An 8,841-nucleotide genomic window follows, 5' to 3' on the forward strand; every position below is an offset into this window, starting at 1 on the left:
GACCTCGTTCAATGAGTGTCATAGAGGTGTGAGACGATAACGAAGTCTGTCGCATAGAGTCGAAAGAACGGGAGTCTCAGAATGACCACTACAGCAGCTAAATAAACCTGACTTGAGAAATACGGTGTGCTCCTACACTGCGAGAGTGTTCATCGCACAACTGCAGACAGTTATCGCGAGATAAGTTATGTAGTATTTCCTTTTATCACAAGGACCGCTAGAGTAAATAGGCTGATAACGCCTACTTATCGCCATGTTTAGTATTGTTGTTTCTATTATTGAAGAGACCCCATACGAAATTGCATTGGATGGGAGCCAACTTTATTTATGCCTGCAGTTGGGCGTCATCCAAAAAGTCGCTGTTACTCGCCGCGGGTTTCCGCTCGCCGTTGCCGGCTCGCTGGGTCCGTGCCTTTCGAGCGCTTCGAGGACTTGCAGAACGGCCCTGAGCTCATCGTCTCGGTCGTAGCTCTTCGCGGCTGCCTCGATACGCGGTGGGAGTGTTCTTGATTTTGCTTCTTCTGGATATTTGACGCAGTCCAAAAAGATTTGCGTGTAGTCTGCGGTATCCCTGCGGCTGACTGTGCACTTATCGGTCGGATATTTCTCGGGGTACATGCGATTCATCAGTCTCGGGCTCGGTAGCGATCCGGCCTGGAGCTGTTTCAGTACTACCGCCTCCGCTCGACTCAGCCTCAGGTGCGGGGGTGGGAGAGTCCTGCGAGCCAGCTGGTAGGCCTTCGTCATTTCATTCTAATCCGTCATGCGGTCCTTGGTTCCGAACCACGTCGGACGGTCTGCTGCCGAGGCGCGGGTGGTTAGCGCTCGCGCCGCTGCGTGTGCCGTTTCATTGTGGTTCTCATTGGGTTCCGACGCGGTGCCCGCGTGCGTCGGGAACCACTTGAGTCGTACTTTTTGTTCTTGTAGTTTTACCACTCGCAGTACGCGCTCAGCCTCCCTGCAGATTTGGCCTTTGGCGAAGTTTCGCACCGCCTGTCTCGAGTCACTCTGCACCGTGTGGCAGTCTGCGTCGGCGACAGCCAAGACGATGGCTACCTCCTCCGCTTGTTCCGCTCCGGCTCTTCTCACGCACGCTCCCGTCCTCGTGGCGCCGGTTGACTCCTCTATGACGACCGCTACGAAGGCGTTCCGTTGGTATTCGGCCGTGTTCACGTACCGCGCGTGTTCATCGTTGGCATGCTGGTCGATGAGAGCCTTTGCCCTCGGCGGTCTTCCCTTTTTGAACTCGGGATTCATGTTCTTCGGTATGGGGTCGATTCTGGTCTGGCATCGTACCTCTTCGGGGACGGGGAGCTTAATCTCCACCTTGTTCGAGCGTCCAATTCCCAGATCGTCCAGTATCTTCCTCCCGGCTTTGGTCATGGACAGCCCCTCCAGTTGAGAGGTCCGTTCCACTTCGGATATTTCTTCGAGTTCATTTTGTATCCAGAGTTGTAACAAGCGGGTCGTGCTCGTGGACTCGAACAGGCCCAGCGCCGTCTTGAACGCTCTTCTGATGAGCACGTTGATTTTATTACGTTGGTGTTGCAGCCATTTATGGTAGGCTGCAACGTACGCGACGTGGCTGAAGACGAAGAATTGGAAGAACCTATTTAGTCTCTCCTTCTCATGCCAGCCTTCCGGTAAGTGGCTCGTTTGAGGAGTCGAATCGCGTTGGCTGCTTTTGCCTTGAGACGGGTGATGGTTTCCCGGTTTCTTCCGTGCTTCTCGATGACGATGCCTAGGATCCTAACTTTGTAGACCTCGGGGATCACGTTGCCGGATTGGGTTACGATTCTGATTTTCTCGTTGTCGCGTTGTCTGGTCTTGCCCTTGCCGTTTTCGGTAGGCGGGAGTATGAGAAGCTCCGATTTGCTCGGCGAACATCTCAGTCCGGTGCCTTCCAGCTAGTCTTCTATTGCGTCGACGGCGGCTTGCAGCGCACCCTCGATGTGAGCGTCGCTGCCACCGGTCACCCACAGCGTGATATCGTCCGCGTGGATGGTGTGCCTGACGTCTTCGATGTCCCCGAGCTTTTCGGCCACTCCGATCATTACCAGGTTGAACAGCATCGGCGAAATGACCGATCCCTGCGGTGTTCCGCTGCTCCCGAGCTTCTTCTCTTGCGTCTGTAGGTCGCCTGCTCGTAGCTCGACGGTCCTGTCCGTGAGGAAGTCCTTGATATAGTTGTAGGATCTTTCGCCCATGTTGAGCTCGGAGACTTGGGACAGAATGGCCGAGTGTTTCACCTTATCGAAGGCGCTCTGCAGGTCGAGCCCTAGTGTTGCTTTGTTGTCGCGGGTGCTGCCGCCATCATCGATGATTTGGCATTTGAGCTACAGCATTGCGTCCTACGTGCTCAGGTGCTGTCTAAGCCGATCAAAGTGGCCGGGTACAGCCCTTCTCGTTCCAGGTATTCTTGCCACCTGTTGAGCAGGACGTGCTCCAGCACCTTGCCCACGCAGGACGTGAGCGAGATGGGCCGGAGGTTATCCGTGTCCGGCCGCTTCCCCGGCTTGGGGATCAGGATGGTCTTGGCTGTCTTCCACAGCTTTGGCAGTGCGCCCACTCTCCAGCACTTGTTGAAGTATTTTGCGAGGTTTTCAGTCGAGCCGTCGTCGAGGTACTTGAGCGCCTCGTTCGTGACGAGGTCCGGGCCGGCTGCGGACCGGCTGTTGAGGTCGTGTAGGGCCTCGCGTACCTCCTCGCCGTCGATGTCGCGATCGCGCTTCGCGTTAGGTAGGCCGCTTTACGGCGCGTGTTGTTCGGTGGGTGTAGTAGGCATGTATTTGAAGTTAATGCACCTGGTGACTTCGTCGACGCCGTGTGCTAAGACCGCCCGATGTATGAGCCTGGCGAGTCTGTCCCTTTAGTACGACTTGGTCTTGGTTTCGTCGAGCAGGTGCCGCAGCAGGTTCCACGTCTTCCCGCAGTGCATCTGCCCGTCTGCCGCGTTGCAGATCTCATTCCACTGTTGCGTGCAGAGAGCGCGGCAGTGATCCTCGATCGCTCGGTACAGCTTCGCCACCTTCTTTCGGAGTCTGTGGTTAAGCCGCTGTTTATTCCAGCGATTGAGTATGGACTGTTTGGCTTCGATGAGATGCGCAAGCCGGCTGTCTACGTTGTCGATCTCCGCGCTCGTTTCAATTTCTTTGGTCGCGTCACGTACGCTCTTGGTTATTTCGGCCGTCCACGAGTCGATGTCTTCGATCTCGTCGTCCCCGTCGCTCTTCTGGCTTCTGGCGTCTCGAAAGGCATCCCAGTTTATCCATCTGTGTGTTTTGATGCTTGTGTCGTCGTGTTGCGGTATGGAGATTTCCACGATGGTGTGGTCGCTGCCTAGGTCGGTCCCCGTGTTTCTTCAGGTGATCGCACCCCGGATGTCATTCTTGACGAACGTGAGGTACGGAGTGGTGTCCCAGGACACGGAGTTACCGATTTTCGTCGGATGTGTCGGGTCTGTGATGAGGGTGAAGTCGAGTTCCGTGGCGTCTTGGTACAGGTCGCGGCCCTTTGCTGTGTACTTGTTGTAGCCCCAGGCAGGGTTCATCACGTTGAAGTCTCCGCACGCGATCAGAGTTGCGGCCTGCTGCAGAGCTGGCTCTGTGTAGTAATGTCTTTAATCTCTGTTTTATCTGCGATGGGTTGCGCTAGACGTTGAGCAGAAATATGCTTCCTTTTCTGTTCTTGCCCGGGATGATTTCGGTGAGTGTGTGCTCGATCTTGATATTGCTTTGCAGCTCGTGTTCCATGAACGTGAGTCCCTTCCTGACCAGGGTGCACAGGCGTCTCCCGTCGGGCGGTCCCTTGTGCACTCTGTAGCCGAGGGAGGACGGTGCGTCGGTTAGTGTTTCTTGTAGTAGTATAACTTCCGGCTTGCGCGCGGCAAGTACGATGTGCTGTTGGATGACTGCCTTCTTCCTTCCGAAGCCACGACAGTGCCACTGCCACGCGGTTGCACCTGCTGCTGCTGGTGTTGCGTTGGCGGCCATGATTGCGTTGGCGTGTACAGTGCTCTCCTGTTGGGTGGATGTTGCGCGAAGACGGGCGCAAACATCGGGTGGCTTACCATCGGCTGTAGGGTCCTTTCGATGTAGACGAATCTGTTCGTGTTCTCGTCTTGGTAGGTCTCCATTATTTGTTTCAATGCTGTCACTGCTGGGAAGTTCGCCGTGATAAGCTGTTCGAGTTTGGTGACTGTCGCTTCGAATTTCGCGTCGAGGCTGTCGATGCGATCGTTTTCTGTTTGCGTGCGCGTGGCCTCTATGGCTCGCTTCTTCGGTGCCGGTTCCTCTGGGGCTTTCTCCTCGATGTTCATTGTCGTTTTCTCGGTCTTGCTTGTGCTTGGCGTGGGTCTCTGTAGAGGCTCGCTGTCGCATAGCAGCAACTGACGGTTATTTTCTGATGCCGCACTTTCCTTTTTCGGCAAGCGTCCCATGTATTCAGGCTGACATGAGCGAAGAGTAGCTATTATTCACCCATTTCATCAAGACGTTGGCTTTTCGCATTCTCTGTCTTCTCTTTCTACCATACTACCTCCCCTCTGAGCTGTTGCACTCCAGTATACTAGTAAGTGTTGCTGCTTCTTCAATGCCTTTGCGGGTGGCTAACACCTAATTACAGCCGTCCAGAGGGCGTCCTGTCGATGGCCAGGAAGTGCGCGATGACATTGTGAAAAAGACTAGAGATCTCCAGGGGGCATTATGGCAACGGCAACGACGTTCTCGCTGGAAAGGGCTAACAGACGCCACTCCTGCGTCCTTACGATGCACAATAAACACATTCTCAACCACTCCCCGACGCGGCATGCAATACAGCGAGAGCACCAGCAGCCGCAGTTTCCAGTATATAATGGGAGACTCAGAATCATTTTTACCACCTGGGATTCCATAATGAACACCGATTGCACGGCAATATGGGTTTCTTCACTTCGCCTACATCGAAGTGCCGTCGCCGTGGCCGTAATTTGACTCGGCGCCCTTGTTTGTAGCAGCGCCACACCACCATCGATTTGCCTAGTTACCCGATAGCATGGCGGATAAAGAGGTACAGCGAGAGAGAACATAGTGAACTACTGCAGTTTGGCAGTGTCAGGCTTGAGTGCATCAATAAAAAAGTGCTATCTCTGATTGGCAATGTTCGAAGATACACTTGAAATGATGTGTAAGATTGCTTGCGATAAGCCCGTAGTAGAATTCTTTCTTAGTTTAGATAATTTCTTGCTTGTATGAGCAGAATCTTTAACTGCTGTGTTAAACAAGTGAGGAAATGGAAAGTTACCTGGCTTATCAGACGAAATGGTTTATTGGCAGTCTTGAAAAAAAGGAGACACGTGAGACCATACTTGGCACATTGGTGATGTGAATGCTGAAAATTACATGATGCTTGAATTATGGCGACGAAAAGGAACACTGAGTAAACGTTCTGGAACATGTGAATATTGCGCAGTGGGCATTCACTACCCCAGAGTTGACAATGTTTTTTGTTACTCGAAGGATGATGCTTGATATATATATATATATATATATATATATATATATATATATATATATATATATATATATATACTATGTTATTATGATGCTTGAAAATATATTGGTAAGCATGAGAACTTTATGCAGTGCGAATTCACTACGCCACAGTTGACTGTAATTCCGTTCCATGAAGGAAGATGGTTGAGGAATAAAAAAAATGTATCATGCAAAAGTGTCCAAGTTGGTTTCTGTGATATGATGCCCAAAAGATAGCAGTTTTTTTGTACAATGACTTGGGTGTACACGAAGAAGTTGTCTGTAAGGAGTTAAACCAAAGAGAACGGAATCGTTAGGCCGAAGTTTCCAAATGTGTGATGTAGGCTGCAATTTGGTAAAACTGCAGGGTTTTTACAGCTATAACGATGAAAGAGAACAGTGCTTACGAAGGGCACCACGCTTCACTTGTAGAAGAAAGACAGCTTATACTGTAAAGAACAAACTTGCCTCCGGATCTGCGCTAAAAGTATTTGCTCTTAGTAGGCTTACCCTCAACTTCTTATTAATCTCCATTATGGCCCAACAAAAATCTACCAACCAAATTTAATTGTCTTTTTGTGCATAATAGATTGCGAAACTACATAGTCAGAGACTTACGGATAGCCCTTCATTATTCCAAGCAATATGGCGGGAAATGTTTGACTAGGGCAGGGTCATTACGCTCCAAATATGATCGATGCCTTGAAGGATATGCTCTTGTTTTGAACTTCTCGAAAAACAAAAAGGCTTACTTTGAATAATCAAATGAAACTTTATTCATGCCCGACCAGGTTTCGGATGGCAAAATTTACATCACAGTGATTATTACACTTTGTTTAAGGGGTGTTTTCACCAATGAGGCACGTGACATATAATTTACGAATGTGAAAAAATATTACTCAAGCTTTGGTTTCCCAACGTACGTGTTGCTAATAAACGACCGAGATGAACGCGTGATATATCACGAGGTTTACTGCAGTCGTGTCGAGCTACATCCAGTAATGCCGTGGCCGCAACGATAGTTCAGCTGTACCAGAGAACTGGCCGCGAGAAGCGCGGTTGCGACTATGTTGTCTAGCGTGCCGATCTTCTGCTCACTTCCAGAGGCGAGATGGCGGTGGAAGTGTCTGGTGTTGTATTTCTTCTTTATAACCCCCCCCCCCCCGGAGTGAAAAGGAAGCCATACTTGCGACCTACGGCGACGACGAAGCGATGGGCTCATATTAAGGCTTCAGCCTGTCTACAAGAACAATTTCGCGTCCTTGGCTCGTCATATGCCGGCATCAGTGGCTCGGAGATGAAGTTGACGGGCGAGCCTTGGGTACTGTCGCGATATGGACCATCAAATTTTGGAAGTAGTCTGAAAGAGAGGCCAAGACTAGTAGGTAGGATGCAGAGCCATACGAGGAATTCTTGCGAGAAAAGTAGGCCCAGGTCCGTTGTCGTCAGGTGTAAGCTTTTCGCGGGATGGGTCTACGGTAGTGAGCGAGCGGCCGAGCTGCCGACATTCTACGGCATGCTTAGCGGCGCTGGAAGCGGGGTGCACTCTGAAGAATCTGAATGAAGTGGAAAAATTGTGTTAATGGTACAGGAAAGTTGACGGCCGTAGAGAAGGAAAATTGAAAAGAATCCAGCTGTGGCTTATTTGGTGGTGTTGTAGGCATATTCTACGGACGGTAGAACAGGTTTCCCGTTGGAATGATCCAAGGCTGCACACATTGAGAGCGTTGTCAATCTTGGCCCCGAAAGTATGGTTTAACCGTTCCGTTGGGGAGACGACGACGAAGTGTCGTCTTGATAGAATGCTTCTACCTGTGTTCTCTGATTTCTGGCGAAATATTCGGAATTTCCTGGTGCCTCGGCTCCCGGTCTTGTCGCCATGGATGTGGAGCCTTCCAGAGGCGCTCCTGGTTATCAAGGCCGTCCTTCACGAGGAAGAGAGGAAGCGTGTTCAGTGACACCAAGGACACTGAGCTGTACTCCGTGTCGGATGATGACTCGTCGGATGATAACTTCATCACTGTCCACCGAAAGAGGGCCAAAAGGAGGACTGTCAACGCGAAAACATCAATGCACGCGAGCACGGCAACTCGGAAGTCAAGGCCTGAACGCTGGCCTCGCGCCATCGTGTTTGTACCGGAGGAACCCTCAAGCAACCCCCTACTGCTTAACAGGCAAGAACTATCCGTTTTCTTGGAAGGGGTGGTGCCAAATGAAATTAAGGACATTCGGACAAATTCACGGAAACATGTCTTCGCAATCGATGTTTCGAACGGGAGTGTGCTCGAAAAATTGAAGCAAATCTCGGAGCTATGGCGCATCAAAGTGCGTTCCTATACCCCGATTGATGATGCATCCACAGCAGGTGTAATTTATGACATCGATGTCGCCATTCCCAACGCGGACTTGCCCATCCTCGTCAAACCAGCGAGTGAGGGTGTTGTCGTCACGTGTGTGAGCCGCCTTGGAACTTCGCACTGCGTCAAAGTGATTTTCAAAGGAGACTGCCTACCATCTCACGTCAAAGTCGGTCACTTCCGAAACCCTGTTTGGCCCTTCGCAGAAAAGCCTGTTCAATGTCATCAGTGGTTTAGGCTTGGTCATGTCAAAGGGGGTCTGTCCAAACTTGTTACTGTGTCCCCGGTGTGCTGAACCTCACGCGGAGGACACGTGCCGGGCTACTGTCCTAAATTGCGGCAACTGTAATGGTTGCCATGCTGCGTAGTCTAGGGAGTGCCCTCGCATCAACAGAGAGGACGCTGTTCTCAAGCAAATGATTCGAGACAATTCGACTCACGGGGAGGCTGCTGAAACGATCCGGCGTCGGCGTCGCCGAACCTCCTCAAAAAAGGCAGACGCATGAAAGGAGAGGGGTCCTTCCAGTGTAGCATCGACATTCCCCAATCAGGCGAAAAAGGGGCTGAACAGCACAAGAAAGTCAGCTGAAAACAATCTTTCTCAGGAAAAATGGCCTGCGCTTCCGAGCCAGCAACTTCCCACAGAACCACAGACTGTCAAAGCCGCTCGGGAGCCTACTCCTGCCGCTGATGGCACACCCAAAGCAGATCGACATGTCATTTCAACGCTGCGTCCCCTCCTAGATGTCATTCGAGTGATCCTGCCGAACCTTAAGGTGAAGGCGACTACAATGTCTCGCAAAACATCTGATAACCATTTTGAAAATGTCTCGCAAGACGTGTCATAACCGTTTTTCAAACGGCTACAAAACGTCTCGCAAAACGTCTTATAGCCGTTTCAAAAACGGCTACAAGATGTCATGCAAAACATCTTATACCTTCAGGACATTTTAAGACATGCCTCAAAGTTTTTG

The 8,841-nt window shown here is 51.0% G+C and overlaps 1 pseudogene; it reads right to left on the reverse strand.

Moving 5' to 3' along the window:
- Window positions 1-321: 321 nt before the first annotated feature.
- LOC142563369 (uncharacterized) lies at window positions 322-2,345 on the reverse strand (annotated as a pseudogene).
- Between the last annotated feature and the right edge of the window lie 6,496 nt (window positions 2,346-8,841).

The sequence above is a fragment of the Dermacentor variabilis genome, chromosome 11, assembly GCF_050947875.1.
Source record: "Dermacentor variabilis isolate Ectoservices chromosome 11, ASM5094787v1, whole genome shotgun sequence".
NCBI lineage: Eukaryota > Metazoa > Arthropoda > Arachnida > Ixodida > Ixodidae > Dermacentor > Dermacentor variabilis.